Below are 16,149 nucleotides of genomic sequence, written 5' to 3' on the forward strand. Positions count from 1 at the left end.
TCAGGGGAAGGCTGAGGACTGCTCTACATCTTCTCCTGGCAGCCATAGAGGAAGGCTGCTCCTTCGGGTTTGAGATCACGATACCGCCCTGGCGCTGCTTCCCTTCAGTTACAAGCCGCCTCTCCATCCGGCCCTCTGTCAGCCCCTTGCCCACTGGGGTGCCCCCACTGGATGTATGGTTTTCACCGCTGATCCTGGCAGCTTTAACAAGATGGCCGCCGCGACGGACGCACCTCGAGGAGCTCCTGAGGGTTGGGATCACTTTTTTATGGAAGTCCTGATTCTCCTCCTCCTCTCTGGTGCCCCCCCCTCTACTACTGACCGCCCTTGAACCTCCTGACTCGGACAGGGTCTTTTGGGGGTTAGTTGATGCCTTTGAGCCCTGCATGTGAGGACTGAGAATCGATTGGCATCCAGGTCCCCCTGGGCCGCGCCCGTCCTTTGCACTGATGCAGCCGTGAGCATTTTTCAGCATCTTTGGTCCCACCGGGTGAGACTGACGCCGGACCCGGTCTCTGCCCTCCCGTAGCCTTGCCTGCCCCCGGCGTCGGGTTGTCTCTGCACTGAGGCAGATGAGGGCATCTTTTTTCAGTGTCTTTGGTCCCGCCGGGTGTGTCAGACACTGGTCTAAGTCTCCGCTCTGGCCCCGACTTCTGAGGAGCTGTTTTCGCCAGCTCCTGCTTGTGGGAACCTACCCGCCCGCCTTCTGTACTGAGACGGCAATTGGACATTCTTCTGCGTCCCTGATCCCCCTGCCTGGCCGCGGGCGTTCTGCCCTCCCTGAACAGTTTTGGGTCTAAGACAGGTCCGGACTCCCCCCTCCCGGAATCTCATCTCTGGCTCCAACGGTTAAGGAATCTCCTCCCCCGACTCTGACCTGCGAGGAGCCGCCTGACTACACCGTCCCTAGAGGCCCCCAACCTGGGTTGGTCTACTGGAACCCTTTCTCTGGCCCCTGCCTTGGAGGTGCCCCCATCTCCGGCTTTCACCTGTGATGAGCTGCCCGTCAACCATCTTTGCCGATGCTGAAGACCCCTAACCTGGGGTAGTCCCCCTGTTGTCCTCGCCCTCCTGATGTCGCCCCCCACAGGACACACCTCCTCCCCCATTTCCCCCTTCCTCAAACCCCACGGGCCCAACTCCTTCTCCATTTCTCCCCCTAATCACCTTTCCCCCTCTGCGCTGAAAAACTTCAAACGCAATCTTTCCAGGCAACATCCGGAGCTTCTTCTTGTGGACACCTACTTCACTGCTCATAAAAGCCCGAAAAAGACTGATCTCATCTTCTTCACTAGACGCCCGGCTAAATGGAACACCCTCCTCACTACTCACCTCCACCCCTTTAAGACTACTAATATCCCTTACGGTTGCAAACTCTCTATCTCAAGCTCCCCGGCTTTCCAGGGAAATGTCATCATCTCCATCTTCAGAAATGGAACCATCATGATTCAAGCTAATGACTCCAACCTCCGTGCCTTTGAATCCTTATTCCCCTCCCTTATGTCTACACTCCCTCCCCCCCAATCCACCCCCAGCCCATTGACACCCCTCCCTACCCCCATTATTCCCCCTACCACCACCCTCTGCCCCCCCCCGGCTCCCAGTGCCGACAACCCTATCCTGTCTGACCCATTCATCCCCATTTTCCACTCTCACCTCAATCATGCCTCTAACTCCCTTAACCTCAATACCCCCAGTCACTACGCCCTCTCTGTCTCCTCCTCCCTTACTCCCTTGATCCTCCCCCACATCACCTCTCCTTTTCCCAAACCCCCCTTCGACTCCCCCCCTCTCTCGCCCCCCATTCCCCCTCTCTCCCCCGGATCTCCTCTAGACCCAACTTGTTGACCTATAGTAACTTTCATACCAAGCCTGCCCCCCCTTTCTCCCCTAACCCTTACTCTGACTCTGACCCCTCCCACCCCTCGACAGCCTCCTTTAACCTTCTGCCCCATGATCCTATATCCCATCGTAATCAATCTCCCCAGCCCCTACCTAAGAAGAATTTTTCCTCCCACTCCTTCACCCCTAATTCCTCTCCCTCCACTAATATTAATTCACGGCTCTCCAACCTTGAATCCCAACTAAAACTCATCATTCAAGGCATTAACAAATTAGCGAGAAGCCTTGACTCACTGTTTCCCCCAGTGCTGACCCAGTCACTCACGCTTCTGTCGGCCAACAACTCTTCCCAGAACATCCACTGGCCCTCTATACCCCTTCCTCCTAACACCCCGAGACCTAGAAGAACCAGCCCTCCTTTATCCCACAAGGAAGCCACTATTCTCGCTCTCTCCTATGACCCGTCCCTCCCCACCCCGACCCCCCCCTAACATACCAGTCATCACCGGTTTCAGGAGACAATGTTTACAACCTCCCTCTCCCAGACCCCCTGCCCACCTTGTTAATATCCCCCCTCTCCCTTCCAATCCTGAGCCTAAGATCCATCCTCGCACCAACTGCATGCTCATAAACTGTAGATCAGCAGTCAAACATGCTACGGATCTTGCTGACGCTATCCTCTGCCATAACATTGACATTGCCTTCATCACAGAGACCTATCTAACTGATCTCTCTCAACCAATCTTGGACACCCTTGTCCCTCCCGGCTACTCTATCTACAACAAAGAGAGAAAGAACCGATGGGGGGGAGGTATTGCCATCATCCACAAAAATACAGTAGAAATTGATTTAAAAGAAGCTCTCATTTTTAATTCCTGTGAACACGTGAACGCCTCCTTGAAGACCAGCGCCAACTCTAAGGTGACCTTCCACCTTCTCTACCACCCCCCGGGTAATACCCAACCTTTTGCGGATCACCTAGCTGACCTAATAACTCACTGCTCCCTCTCTGAACCCAACTTTATCATCTTGGGCAATCTCAACCTTCGCTGGAATGATGAGAACAATGCACTCATTCAATCCCTACATGACCTCCTTCACAGCAACAACCTATCTCAACACTGCAAGGGCCAAACCCACAGCAAAGGTGCTATACTAGATGCGATCATAGCTCATAAAGATTCCCTCAAGGTCGTTGATATCCTTCCTGTCGACTGGTCAGATCATCATATCATCCTTTTCCATCTCAACTATAACCCCCAACTCACTCCCCATCCCCAAAAATCCTTTAGTTGGAAAAGAAATGTCAGCCAAATCCCCCTATCTACCTTTGAAGAAAAAATCACCTCTCTTCTTCCCCCCCCCTTCGACCATCCTCTCCACGACGGACTTAACCACCCACTACAACTCAACTATAACTACCATATTGGATCAGCTTGCCCCTCTAAAACTGAAAAGACTGCGAAACATCCCATCCAGAGCTTGGTTCAACAATGACCTCAACTCAGAGAGAAGACAACTCAGAGCCATGGAAAGACTTTGGAGATCTGACCCCTCCTCTACCCACTTAGATCAGCTCAGAAGTGCACGGAGAAGTTACAAAAAACACATATATAATGAAAAAAGATCCTTCTTCCAGAATACCCTTGACAGAGCAATAAACCGCCCGAAAGAGCTCTTTAACATCATTAAACAACAAACGACCAAACCTACTCCCAACCCCTTACCCACCACTGAGGCCACCTGTGTTAACTTTGCCAATTTCTTCAACGATAAAATCACTGAGATTGAATGTTCTTTAGCAAGGGACTCTCCCCCCAACATTGTGCCCCTCCTCCCATCCACTGTCAATCTTACCCCCACTCTATACCTCTCCGACAACTCTTCCCTCCTAACCGAAATCACTCTCCCCACCCGGACGTATCGGCCGGCCTCTGCCATCTGGAGTTCTTTCCAACCCCTCCTGGTATCGGACATCTCCAAACTCATGTCCTCCTCCAAAACCTCCTCCCACCTAGCTGACCCCCTCCCTTCCTCCTTGGCAAAAAAACTCCACCAGTCCCTCTCCCCTACTTGGACAATGATCATCAATAGCTCCCTTCAGACTGGCGTGTTCCCGGACTGCCTAAAACTAGGCCAAATCACGCCAATTTTGAAGAAACCAGGAGCAGATCCGAGCAACCTCCACAACTACAGACCTGTCTCCAGCCTTCCCTTCATGGCCAAAATTCTCGAAAAATGTGCGCTCTAACAATTAACCCAACACATTGATTCCAACAGCCTCCTAAACCCTCTTCAATCTGGTTTCCGGAAAGGCTGCAGCACTGAATCCGCCATCCTCAACATTGTAGATGACCTCCTCATCTCTCTTGACTCTGACAGACCCTGCCTACTCATTCTCCTTGATCTTACAGCAGCCTTTGACACTGTCGACCACAAACTCCTTCTCGACTCCCTCCAAAAGAGAGTAGGCATTGAAGGCACTGTCCTCCGCTGGTTTTCCTCCTTCCTACAAAACCGTACACAACTAGTAAAACTTCTAAACTCGACCTCGCCCACCTCCCCCATCACCAGAGGGGTCCCCCAGGGTTCTGTCCTCTCTCCAACCCTCTTCAACATCTACATGGACCCTCTTACCACTATCCTCACTCAAGCTAATATCCCCTTCCACCTCTATGCTGATGACACGCAACTCTATATTGAACTATCTTCCTTAGATGACATCCACTGTCTGAACAATACCCTTAAAGAAGCCCTTTGCTGGCTCTCACATAACCACCTCAAACTCAATCATGACAAGACGGAAATACTCCTCCTCTCGAAATCTAACCAGCTTCCTCAACTGCAAGAATGGCTAAAATCTATTGACGCCCTCAAATGTACTCTCTCCCCATCTACCACGGTCAAATCCCTGGGAATCTCTCTGGACTCCAACCTGACCTTGCAGGACCATATTAAGTCAAAGGCTAATAATGCCTTCCGCAGCCTTAAACTTCTTCACAAAATCAAATCCTTCATACCCCAAGATGACCTCAAACAGGCCACTCAAGCACTGGCACTCTCAAGACTAGACTATGGGATCTCTATCCTCACTGGCACGGCCAAATCCCGACTCGCCCCTATGAGGTCCACTCTTCATGCAGCAGCTAGACTAGTGACAGGAACTAAAAAAAATTGACCACATCTCCCCAGCCCTGAAGAACCTGAACTGGCTCCCGATTGAGGCCCGCTGCCTGTTCCGCACTGCCTGCCTGACACACAAAGCCCTTCACACTGGGAAACCTGAATACCTCGCTAACAAGCTAGTGAAAGCTGGTCAAACCAGATCTTTGAGATGCATAAACTCTCTCCTCCTTCTCCTTACGAAACCCAACAAGCAAAAAACTCGATCATGCTCCTTCTCCAACAACGCTCCGACAATATGGAACTCCTTACCCATCCACATCAGATCTAACACCTCCCACATGACCTTCAAGAAACTACTCAAAGAATTCCTCCTAAACCACCCCTCTCATTAATAAGGGTCTCTCCCTCTCTACCCCCCCTTCCTCGAATTGCCACCCTTCTATTCTTGAGAACCCATATGTACCCTCATTGTACAAAATGACTCTTGACTTGTGTGTCTCTTATGTTTATTTCCTGTTCAGCTGTAAAGCTCTCTTTTACCCTCTCGGTCTTGCTAGCGCTATAGAAAACTCTTATAAATAAAAAAATAAAAAATATGTTGCAATCTGTCTGGTTTAGTAGGTTGATCGGGCGTGGACAACAAGTTGGTGTGTAATTTAAGTGAGTAAGAGACATTTTCGACTGAGATTTGGCGAGTCCCATGTGCACCAGGAAAGACCCATTGATCAGTCGAGAGTAAAATTTGTGGGTCAATTTTGCTTGGGAATGTGGGAGACTGAAAAAGAGGGATAGCTGCATGAGCGAAAAGGGCCACCAGTGAAAACCCATAAGGTCTCTGAAGCGATTGTTTATCTTCCTGTAGTAAATTAGCTGATTTGTTTTGTTTATTGGTTTTTGGTTAGTGCTCGCAATAATTTGCATTAGGTTTTGTGTGAGTTGGAATTTAAGAGGACAAGCTGCAAGACTTTGTCAGCCGTAGTGTGTGAGTGTGACGTCAGAGTGAGCCTCACTGGGATAGTTGGTTAGTAAGAAGTGTTGCGAGCGGATTGGCAGCCATCCATTAGAGACAATTGGTTGAGAAGGCAGGTGAATGGAATCCTGGGAGTATTTCCTTATTGAATTGAATTTAAAAAAAACAACAGAGCAAGATGAAGTTTGTTTTTAAAAGCATTGAGGAGTGCCCTGAAGGGTGATATCTACATTAAGGCGACAGTGGGGGAGTCTACCCCAACGGAAAATTCTCCGGCTTATATTGTAATGTGTGAGCAAGGTGTTGCACCATGTCTTTGGTTAAAACAGTGGTGCAAGTTCACTGAGAAACAGGGAGCTTTGGCATTTCCAGACCATGGAACGTTTAATTTTAGAATTTTGGGTCAGTTGCGAATGACACTGTATGAGACAAAGCCTCTTCCGAGAACAGCACAGCTTGAGGCATTAGCAGTTTGGGAGCTCATAGCGAGACAGTAACAAGAAATCAAATTCCAGAGAAGAATAAGGATGGTAGAGAAGTCTCTAGCAGAGGCAAGATAGGATTGGGAACAGAAAAGGTGGAGAACTGAGACGATGCAGGGTGTTAAGTTGTTTCCTGCTATAACAGAGGAAGATGAGTCTGAAGGGAAAGAGGAAACTAGCAAGAGTGATAAGAGTTCATCAGGAGGTAAGAAGAAGAAAAAGACCTATGTAGAAGAGGAAGATTCAGACGTTGAGGATCTTATTACTCAGGTGTTGAGAGACCGACCTCCACCATATGCAGTGCATGAAGAGAGTCCAAGTACTAGTACTGCTCCACCTTCCCCAACTCAAGTGTCGGGGACAGCGGGACCAATGCAAGCAGATAATGGACAGGTACAAGGGGTAGTGCACAGTACTCCCAATGCTGTGACTACTTCGGTAGTCCAAGCACAGATGCACCCGCCACCATACAGAGAATGTATCCAGAGATACCAATACTCAAGACAACTTCCAACTTAGTGGTACCTATGGAGCAAGTGGCTCCGAGGCCAGTGTTAGTTCAGACCAAGCTGACTCCAATGTTGACGCGTCAGGCACAGCCACAGGGTTTGCCGAAGTTCATACCAATGACAGGGACGCAGTCAGATGAGACACCAGTAATAAATCAGAGTATGGGAGTAGCCCTTCCACAAAATGCGGGTGTCAGAGCGGCACCAGATGCAATTTCGCTGCTGATTACTGTTGGTCCAGCGGTACCATTATTTGCTCAGAAGAAGCCGATTGCAGGAGAACAGGGTGAAATGTCACAAAGCCTCGTGAGGAGGGGGGTGAGAGAGCATGTGCAGGTGGTCTCATCTATGGGTCAAACCTTTCATGGATCTAGGCCATTAATGGACCTTACTCACTTGTTGCTCTTCCAGATGCCGTAAATGGCCTGAGTGTAAGTCAGAGCATGAAGCTTTTGACACCACAAACTACAGGTGCAGTGGTACAACAGGTGCCATTGCCAAACGCAAGTAATGTTTCATTACAGGGATTGACAGCACAGCAGCTAAATGAGTGGCTAGATAGTTTGAATACCCCACGAAACACATCCAAGGGTGAAGAGCAAATTGATCGCGTAAGGCTCGCTACAGAAGTGACTGAACTGGTTGAAGGATCAATGGGAGTGAAAAGGTTAAAATCCTATACCGAAGAAGAGCTGAGATATTTGTGTCTGAGAATCACGAAAGAAGTGGGTAAGATACATCAGAAATTGGCAGATTTGGCAGAGAAGCATGACATAGAAATTGAGAAAACAAACCATTTGAAAAGAAGCTACAGATTAGATTTTGGGGCAAAAGACTTTGAACATATGAGATCAGCTGGGATGAAAGCGCATCTTGAAGAATTATTGCAGAGTGCTCAGATCTGGGGAACATTAGAGAAGTGGGAAGGCAGATGGGCAAGGAAGAAGGATAAACGGAAACGGGATTCACAGGAAGGGTCCAAAAGTATTCAGAAAGAAAAGGATCCAGTAAAAAATGTACCAATGAGGGAAATTCCAGGAAGACAGTTTGTTCACGTTCCATGGGAGAGGAGTGATATTTTGGCATTCACAAATGATTCTCCAAAGCTGAGGGAGAAACCGGTTGACTGGTATCAGCAGACAGATAGATTTGTGAAACTTTTGAAATGTCTGTGGGAAGACCTGAATACTCTATTGGAGATAGTAGTGCCAGCTGATTTGTGGGTTGAATGCATGAGAGCAGTGGATTGGCCAACGAGTGAACCGCAAAGAGATAGAGTTACAGGTGCACCATCACCTGAAGTGATGAAACATTATTATAAGGTCATTCAGTAACTGGAGAGAAGAATCCTGCCTAAAAATATTGATTGGCAAAGAATTGACTGGACAGTGCAGGAGGTAATAGAGTTGACACATGCATACTATGAGAGGTTGTTGAAGGCATTCAAGGAGTACAGTGGCAAGGAAGCGATCGAGCCAAAAGACATGCTACACCTTGTGTTCAGGTTCGTGGAAGGATTGAGACCTGAGATAGGTCAGATGATTAAGAGTCATTAGATTTTCTGGCAAGCGAAACCGATTGATGAGGTGTTGCAGTATACAAAATACTGTAGTGACGAGATTGAGTTGAAACAGAAAAAGCTGAAGGAGAAAGCAATGGTGATGCAATTAAGGCAGCTCAGACAGGAGTGCAGGGAGCTTTTGTTCAGCAGATGCCGCAGCAGCAGGGAACTGTTATGTTCCAACCCCAGGTGAGAGGTAGAGGTCGTGGAGCTAACATGAATCGTGGTCCAGATTTGAAGACGGTATTGGTTCAAAATGATGTGCAAGGGATGAAAAAGATGTTGCCATGTCATCTTTGTGGAAACGTTGGACACTGGAAGCGGGAGTGTCCGATGATGGTGCAGGATGGTGTGGTTCAGCAAAGTGGTGATGTCAATACATTTCAAACTGTGAATGTCCCTAGAATGAGAGTACATAATATGAATTTTCAGAATATCGTAAATCAAATGCAGAATTTTCGACCCATGCAGCAGATGCAATACCTCTTGCACGAATGACACAGTTACAACCAATGCAGCAGCAGGTTCCTATGGTACCTTGACAGCAAATGCAGATACCTCAAGCCCCGATGAAGCAGCAACAAATGATGCTTACTCAGCAGGTCACAGGTCAGAGGCAAGACAGAAGTAGTAACACAGTGCACCAATTCCCATTACATAGTGAGAATGAAATAAACGATGAATGGATGTGTGAGAGTTCAGATGAGGAACCATGCATGCTTGCAGCATACCTAGCGGTAGATCAGAGAGGACACTTTGTGAGGGGAAAGGTGATGGGTCATGGGGTCTCTTTTTTGGTGGACACAGGAGCTACGCGCTCTACAGTAAGAAGTGCTGAAGTCTTGAACTTACCTCTTCCAGGCAGGACAGTTCAGGTTATAGGGGTAGCCAATAGACAGTTGATAAATCTGATCACAGATCCAGTACAGGTTGAGATTGGCAACTTCCAGGGACTGCATAGGTTTGTAGTCTGTGATTCAAGTCCAGTATCCCTACTAGGAAGGGACTTGTTGTGCAAGACCAGATGTTCGATTAATTGTTCAACTGTTGGAATAGAGGTTCAAATGAATAGTGATGATGAGGAAGAACAAGCTCCTGAAACTGAGAATGAAACCACTAATGAAGAGTACCTGTTGATTGAGTGTTTCCAGATGTTTACTGTGAAAGAATTACAGGCAGACTAGCAGGAAACAGTGCAGGAAAATGTTTGGGACCTGACAGTTAAATAAGTGGGTTTGATTAAGGGAGTGGAGCTGATTAAGATCACTTTGAAGCCGAATGTAGTGTTTCCGCAGCTTCCACAGTATAACACGGCACAAGATGTTCTGATGAAAGTGGCACAGATAATTGGAGATTTTCTGAAACAAGGGGTTCTGAAGGAAGTGTTGAGCAGTCCATGTAATTCACCCATAATGGGCTTGAAGAAGCCTTGCGGGAAAGTACGAATTGTGCAAGATTTGTGAAAAGTAAATGACATGGTGGTCAAGTGCTGTCCTGTGGTGCCAAACCCAGCGGTAATAATGTTTCAAATTCCATGCAATGCAGAATAGTTCACAGTGGTTGATTTGTCACAAACTTTCTTTTCTGTGCCTCTTCATGAGGATAGTCAGTTTCTTTTTAGTTTCTAATTCCTAGACAGAGTGTACAGCTGGTGCAGGCTTCCTCAAGGGTACAGGGAGTCACCCTCCTTGTTCAATCCGATTTTGAAAAAGAATCTGGAGTCATTAGAGCTACTGTAACAATTGACTCTGGTGCAGTACATTGACGACTTATTGATTACATCCAAAACAAGGGACGAGTGTAAGTACGACTCGATTGCCCTGTTAAATCATTTGGGAAAATTCAGACATAAAGTGTCACCTTTGTTAATTGCAGTACTGTCAGAAGTCAGTGAAATACTTGGGACACCAACTTGAGAAGGGGTCAAGGAGAATTTGCAGATAAAGGATTGCAATTATATTGCAGAGAAGTCCCCCTACTTCACAGAGAGATGTCAGAATGTTTCTGGGCATGGTGGGTTATTGTCATCAATGAATTCCAAATTTTGCTGAGATTGCCAAACCGTTGCAGCAGTTGACACATAAAGATATTACAGATCCCATTACCTTAGATCAGGATCAGCTGAAGGCGTTCACTGAGTTGAGAGAGAGTTTGTGCAGAGCTCCAGCTTTGGGAATGCCTGATTACACAAAGCCATTCATACTGTTTTGTCATGAAAGTGATGCTTGTTCTTTGTCTGTCTTGACACAGGTCCATGGAGGTGCTTATCTCCCATTAGCCTGTTTTTCAGCTACCTTGGACTCAGTTGCAGCAGCCTACCCAGATTGTTTGCGTGCAGTTGCTGCAGTTGGTCAAAGCCTTTCACAGTGTGAGGAAGTAGTGATGGGATACCCTCTAACGGTAATGGTACCTCACTCTGTTGAGATCTTACTGACAAGGACGAAAATACAATATTTGACTGGTGCCAGACTGACAAGGTATGAGACGAGCATTCTAGGTGCTCCAAATGTAACATTGAAAAGATGTACAGTGCTGAACCCAGCAATGTTACTTCCAAGTGGTACTTTTGAAATTAAAAAGGAAGAAGACATTGAGCATGATTGTCTTGAGGTAACTGAGCTGTGCACGAAACCTAGACCTGATATCAGAGATACACGATTGGAAGTAACTGACCTAATTGTCTTTGTTGATGGCTCATGTCTCAGGGATGGTACAGGAACATTGAGAGCAGGATATGTTGTGTGTACAAATTACAGGTACTTTAGAAGCTTCTTGGCTTCGAGGTGTATATTCTGCACAAGTAGCAGAATTGGCAGCTCTTACTAGAGCGTGCCATGTATTTGCAAGATTGAGAGTTACCATCGACACAGATAGCCTAAATGGATTTGGAAATGTCCATGATTGTGGTCAGTTGTGGTCGCAAAAAGGTTTCCTAACTTCTACTGGTACACCAGTAAGAAATGGCGACAGAATAAAAGAGCTGCTGTATGCAATACATTTACCTGAAGAAATTGCTGTGGTGAAATGCAGTGCACATCTAAAGTCACAAGACTACATCTCACTAGCAAAATGGATATGCGGATCAAGTCGCAAGGTTTTGTCCAACTGTATATCGTTCAAAGACAAGTGTGAACTGATGTCAGAAGATGATAATACATGTACATGTTTTGCATTGAAAGTGATCGATACTTTGGAAGAGTTGAAAACACTGCAAAATAATGTTGACAAAGAGGAGAAACAGTCTAAACTGAAATGTGTTCAAAGGCCTGAGAAATATGGGTTTCTGAGGAAGGTCAGATGGTCCTGCCAAATAGTTTATTGTCGCAAATGGCCAGGTATTATCATGGGCAGGCACACATTGGGAGGGATGCAATGGTTCGATTGTTAAAGATTGACTGGTTCAATCCTAAATTTAGGCAGGCAGCAGAGGCAGTATGTCATCGCCGTATAATCTGTCAGCAGCTAAAAGGGACAGTGGTGAATTTGAACCACATTGGAAGGGCAGAAGGTCCATTCAGCAGGATGCAATTGGATTTCATTGAGATGCCTGCATGTGGAGGTTTGAAGTATGTGTGGGTGACTGTGTGCATTTCTAGTCACTGGATTGAAGCATACCCCACAAGAAGAAATGACAGTCTCACAGTAGCAAAGTTGTTGCTCAGGGAGTTGATACCACGTTTTGGGTTTCTGATCTCTTTGGAATCAGAGAGGGGAACACACTTCAATAACGAGGTGATTAAACTCTGGTGTGCAGCACTAAACATTGAACAGAAGTTACATTATAGTTACCGCCCTGAAGCACCAGGACTACTGGAATAGATGAATGGTACTTTGAAATCCAGAATTGCTAAGATGTGTGCAGCCACAAAACTGAAATGGCCAGATGCGTTGCCTTTGGTGCTGATGTCGATGAGAAATACACCTGACAGGAAGACAGGGCTGTCGCCCCACGAGATCCTCATGGGCAGAGCAATGAGATTGCCAGCGGGTCCAGCAAATGCACTTGTAAACATTACAGATGATATGGTGTTGGACTACTGCAATGGTCTGGCTGATGTGGTTCACTCTTTCTCTCAGCAGGTGCAGGCCACCCATCCACAATCCAGGGCACAATCTGCGAGCAGGCGACTGGGTCGTTGTTCGAAAACATGCTCGCAAGACATGTTTAGAGCCATGCTGGAGAGGACCATACCAGGTGGTCTTGACAACTGCGACAGCTGTGAAGTGTGCAGGACTGGATTAACGCGAGTCGTACGAAGAAGGTGGCATATCCAATGGATCATTAGGAAGTGTTGTTGAGAGCACCAACTACAGTGAAACAGGTTGTCACACCTAAACCAGAAAAAGAACCAAGAGAGTCTGAACGGGAGCTTGTGCAAGATGGTTCTATGACCCCTGTAAGAGACAAAAGTGAAGATTTACAGGAGGGTGCAGAAGAATCAATCTCCACAGATACAGCAGGATAGCCTAGCTCAGCAGGGGTTCTCCCAGATGCAGATGGTGCCAAAAAAGCAGACAGAGAAAGTGCCAGACCAAGAAGGGGAGGGAGTTGAGATGGAGCAAAGTCAAGGTGATCAGACTCCTCCTTAGCCTGTTGCAGGTCCATCAAGAGAAAACACCATAGAAAAAGAGAAGGAGAAAAGTCCAATCTTGAGAAGAATATTAACACAAGGATTGAGAAAAGGAGATAGGTGGCTTGAACCGCAAGTAGAGAAAAGAAAGGAAGTGGTCATAAATGAAACAACATAGGAAGTAGTAGATACCACGAGAAAAGAAGAATTGAGTGAAGGAGAAATAAGTGGTGGCCAAAAGTTTAAAAGAAAGAGAATGGCAAGTCCTCATTACGCAGGTCCTGAATGGGCGTGTGCAACCACTAATGAATGGCAACACAAGTCTATGTCCTTTTGCTTTGAGAGGTTCTAAATCAGTACTTTGATGTAACCTGAAGGTGAACAAAAAGCTGAATTGTTGAACCAATCTGAAATACCTTAAAAAGACTGTAGGAATGCTAGGCGCTGTAGATATATGAGCATCGGACTGGCGAATATGTGTGGGATTTTGTTTATAGTTGTGATTGTGGGAATGTCTGTTCTTGATACGAAAGGAGCCAATCGTACTTCTGTTCCTGAAACTACTACACTGATAGCTTAAGAGAGGTTTAAGTTAAATGAGAAGTATTTACAGGACTATACTAATGTTAAAGGAGAGCTTTCTTTCTAACGTCTTCTATCGCTTGTTGAGTGAATATGTTGAGACGATGGATGCAAGGGATTGTCTTGTGTGTACGCAAACTCCTTCGTCAGTAGAGGAAGGAGTTACGTACCACAGTCTACCATTAACCTATGGAATAAGCTGTTGTCTGCTACTAACAAGGTTCTATAATCAAGAGTATATACAGTATTTTTATTCTAACTATGATGTAGTGTTTTCATTTGTTCCTAATATTCAATATCTGAGTAGAGTAGCTAAGGATCATGATATAGTATTAGTTAGAGGATTCTTTGAGCTTACACTAACATTTGGAACTGCTTACGCGCATAAAAATAATCTCACATGCTTGCTTACAACTTTTGAAAAGAGCTTTATAGAGCATACTGATGATACGAGAAATGCACTAAAAGAGAAATTAGAAAAGGGTTTGGAGAAAAGGACTTATGAGAATGATTATGCTTACACTGCAATTAAAACACAAGGGGAATTAGCTTTAGAAGCCTTACATGAAGGGAAGCTTTGTATATTTAGGCCAAAATCACGCACTGACACTTTATTTGTGGGAACAAGTGAATGTAGGCATGTGTTTTTGTTCCAGAGTAAATGGACTTTTATGTTGAATGGTCAGGACCCTGCGATTCCTGGTATCTATTATAATTGTGGACTTAAAGCTTATTATCGTCTTCCAAAAGGATGGTATGGGACATGTTATTTGGGAATAGTTTTTCCAAAGATTTATCAGATAGATGACTCAAAGAAGGTTCCGAAGTTGACTGAATTACATCATAAGCGACAGAGGAGCGAATCCTCTTCTGCTATTGTGGGAGATGTATTTGGTGCAGTGATCCTTCAATGGGAGTCATCCTGAACTCAATTAAGATATAAAAGTTGTCTACTATTGTGGATAACATGCTGACAAGTTTTACAGGGGCAATACTCCTGATAGATACAGAATTGGCTGTGGATAGAGCTATGACGCTTCAGAATCGCCTTGCTTTAGATATGCTTCTAGGGAAGGACAGCAGAGTCTGTAAAATGATTATCTCTAGGCATTGCTGCTCGTATATCCCTAACAATAGTAAAGAGATAAGAGACTTACTTACTAACCTGACTAACTCAAGTAAGGATTTGAAGGAATTGAAGGAACCAAGTGTTTGGGAAAAGGTTGGAAAGGGATTTGCTTCAGTGGGAAATTGGTATAGTAACATTTGGAATGGGGTATTGTTAAAAATAATACAGGGAATATTAATTGTGATAGCTTGCATATTAGGGTTACAAGGGTCATGTAAATTGTGTCAAAAAACTAAATTGAGGAGGGAAGAACAAAACAGGGAAAGAATCTATAGGGAAGTTTCAGAAGAAGACAAAATACTGAAGAGATTAAATTGTGAAACGGGTAAGAGTAAAATTGGTGTGATGACTTATTTAGTCATCAGAGGAGGGACTGATAACACAGGTACACTAATTAGAAATGAATGTTTGAGCAGTTTGAGTAATTAATGTAGAAGAATAAAGTGCACGTTTTAAAATGTGCCCTCGGAGAGCGATCACCAAGATTCACAAATGTACTAATAAAATGAATAACCTGTATGAAATATAGAAAAACGTATTTAATAATGTAGTATGTCATATTGAGATATATATTGTATGTTTTGCATTATATTGTAGAGCTAACTTAGCCGAAGTTGTGGCCTAGTTGCCAGGCCTCATGCAAAAGCTGAATTACTAGCTCAATTTAGAGGAGCTAATGTGCTGAACTTACCCTGAACTGCTTATTGATTAATAAAATATGCTCAGCAAAAATCATATGCGTGAACCGACGGACAGGAGATGATGGAATCATAAATGTAACAAGGACTGTGTAAAACAGAAGAGATGTACTTTCCCAATGGAGACACTGACTGGAGAAGAAGATACAACATTTTTGATACCCGACGAGCCGGATGATGAAAACATCGTACAGTGAACCAATTGACACCTTGGGAAACCGTGTAATACTAGAATTCATAGATTTGAAGAACTTAAATTATTGGGTAGAGTGATAACCGGTGACTAATCAACCAATTGAGAATTAGGGGATAGTCTGGGTGACTTTGATATAATGCTGTGACAAATAGGAAAAACTGAAGAACTGATGGAGAGGATAGAGGTTCGAGGTCAAGCGTGGATGTTCGAAGAGATCTGAGATTCTGTCATTGGGCTCAAGCTCTTGAGAGCCTGATGCGATGCTGATCAATTGATGACCTGAAGACGAAGGCTGACCTTGTTGCTGTTCCATAACGTGGATAGGTAGCTATGACAATGTGACTGATTTATTTTGTGCCTTTTCTTTTTAGGTACCAACTGCTCTGTTATATAGTTTTTCTCCTAAGCTAGAAGTTTTTCCAAATTCATGTTCTAAACTGTTTATGCATGAAGTCCCACATGCTAATGCTAATCTGGGTAAGG

Source organism: Pleurodeles waltl, chromosome 7 (assembly GCF_031143425.1).
Source record: "Pleurodeles waltl isolate 20211129_DDA chromosome 7, aPleWal1.hap1.20221129, whole genome shotgun sequence".
Classification (NCBI taxonomy): Eukaryota; Metazoa; Chordata; class Amphibia; order Caudata; family Salamandridae; genus Pleurodeles; species Pleurodeles waltl.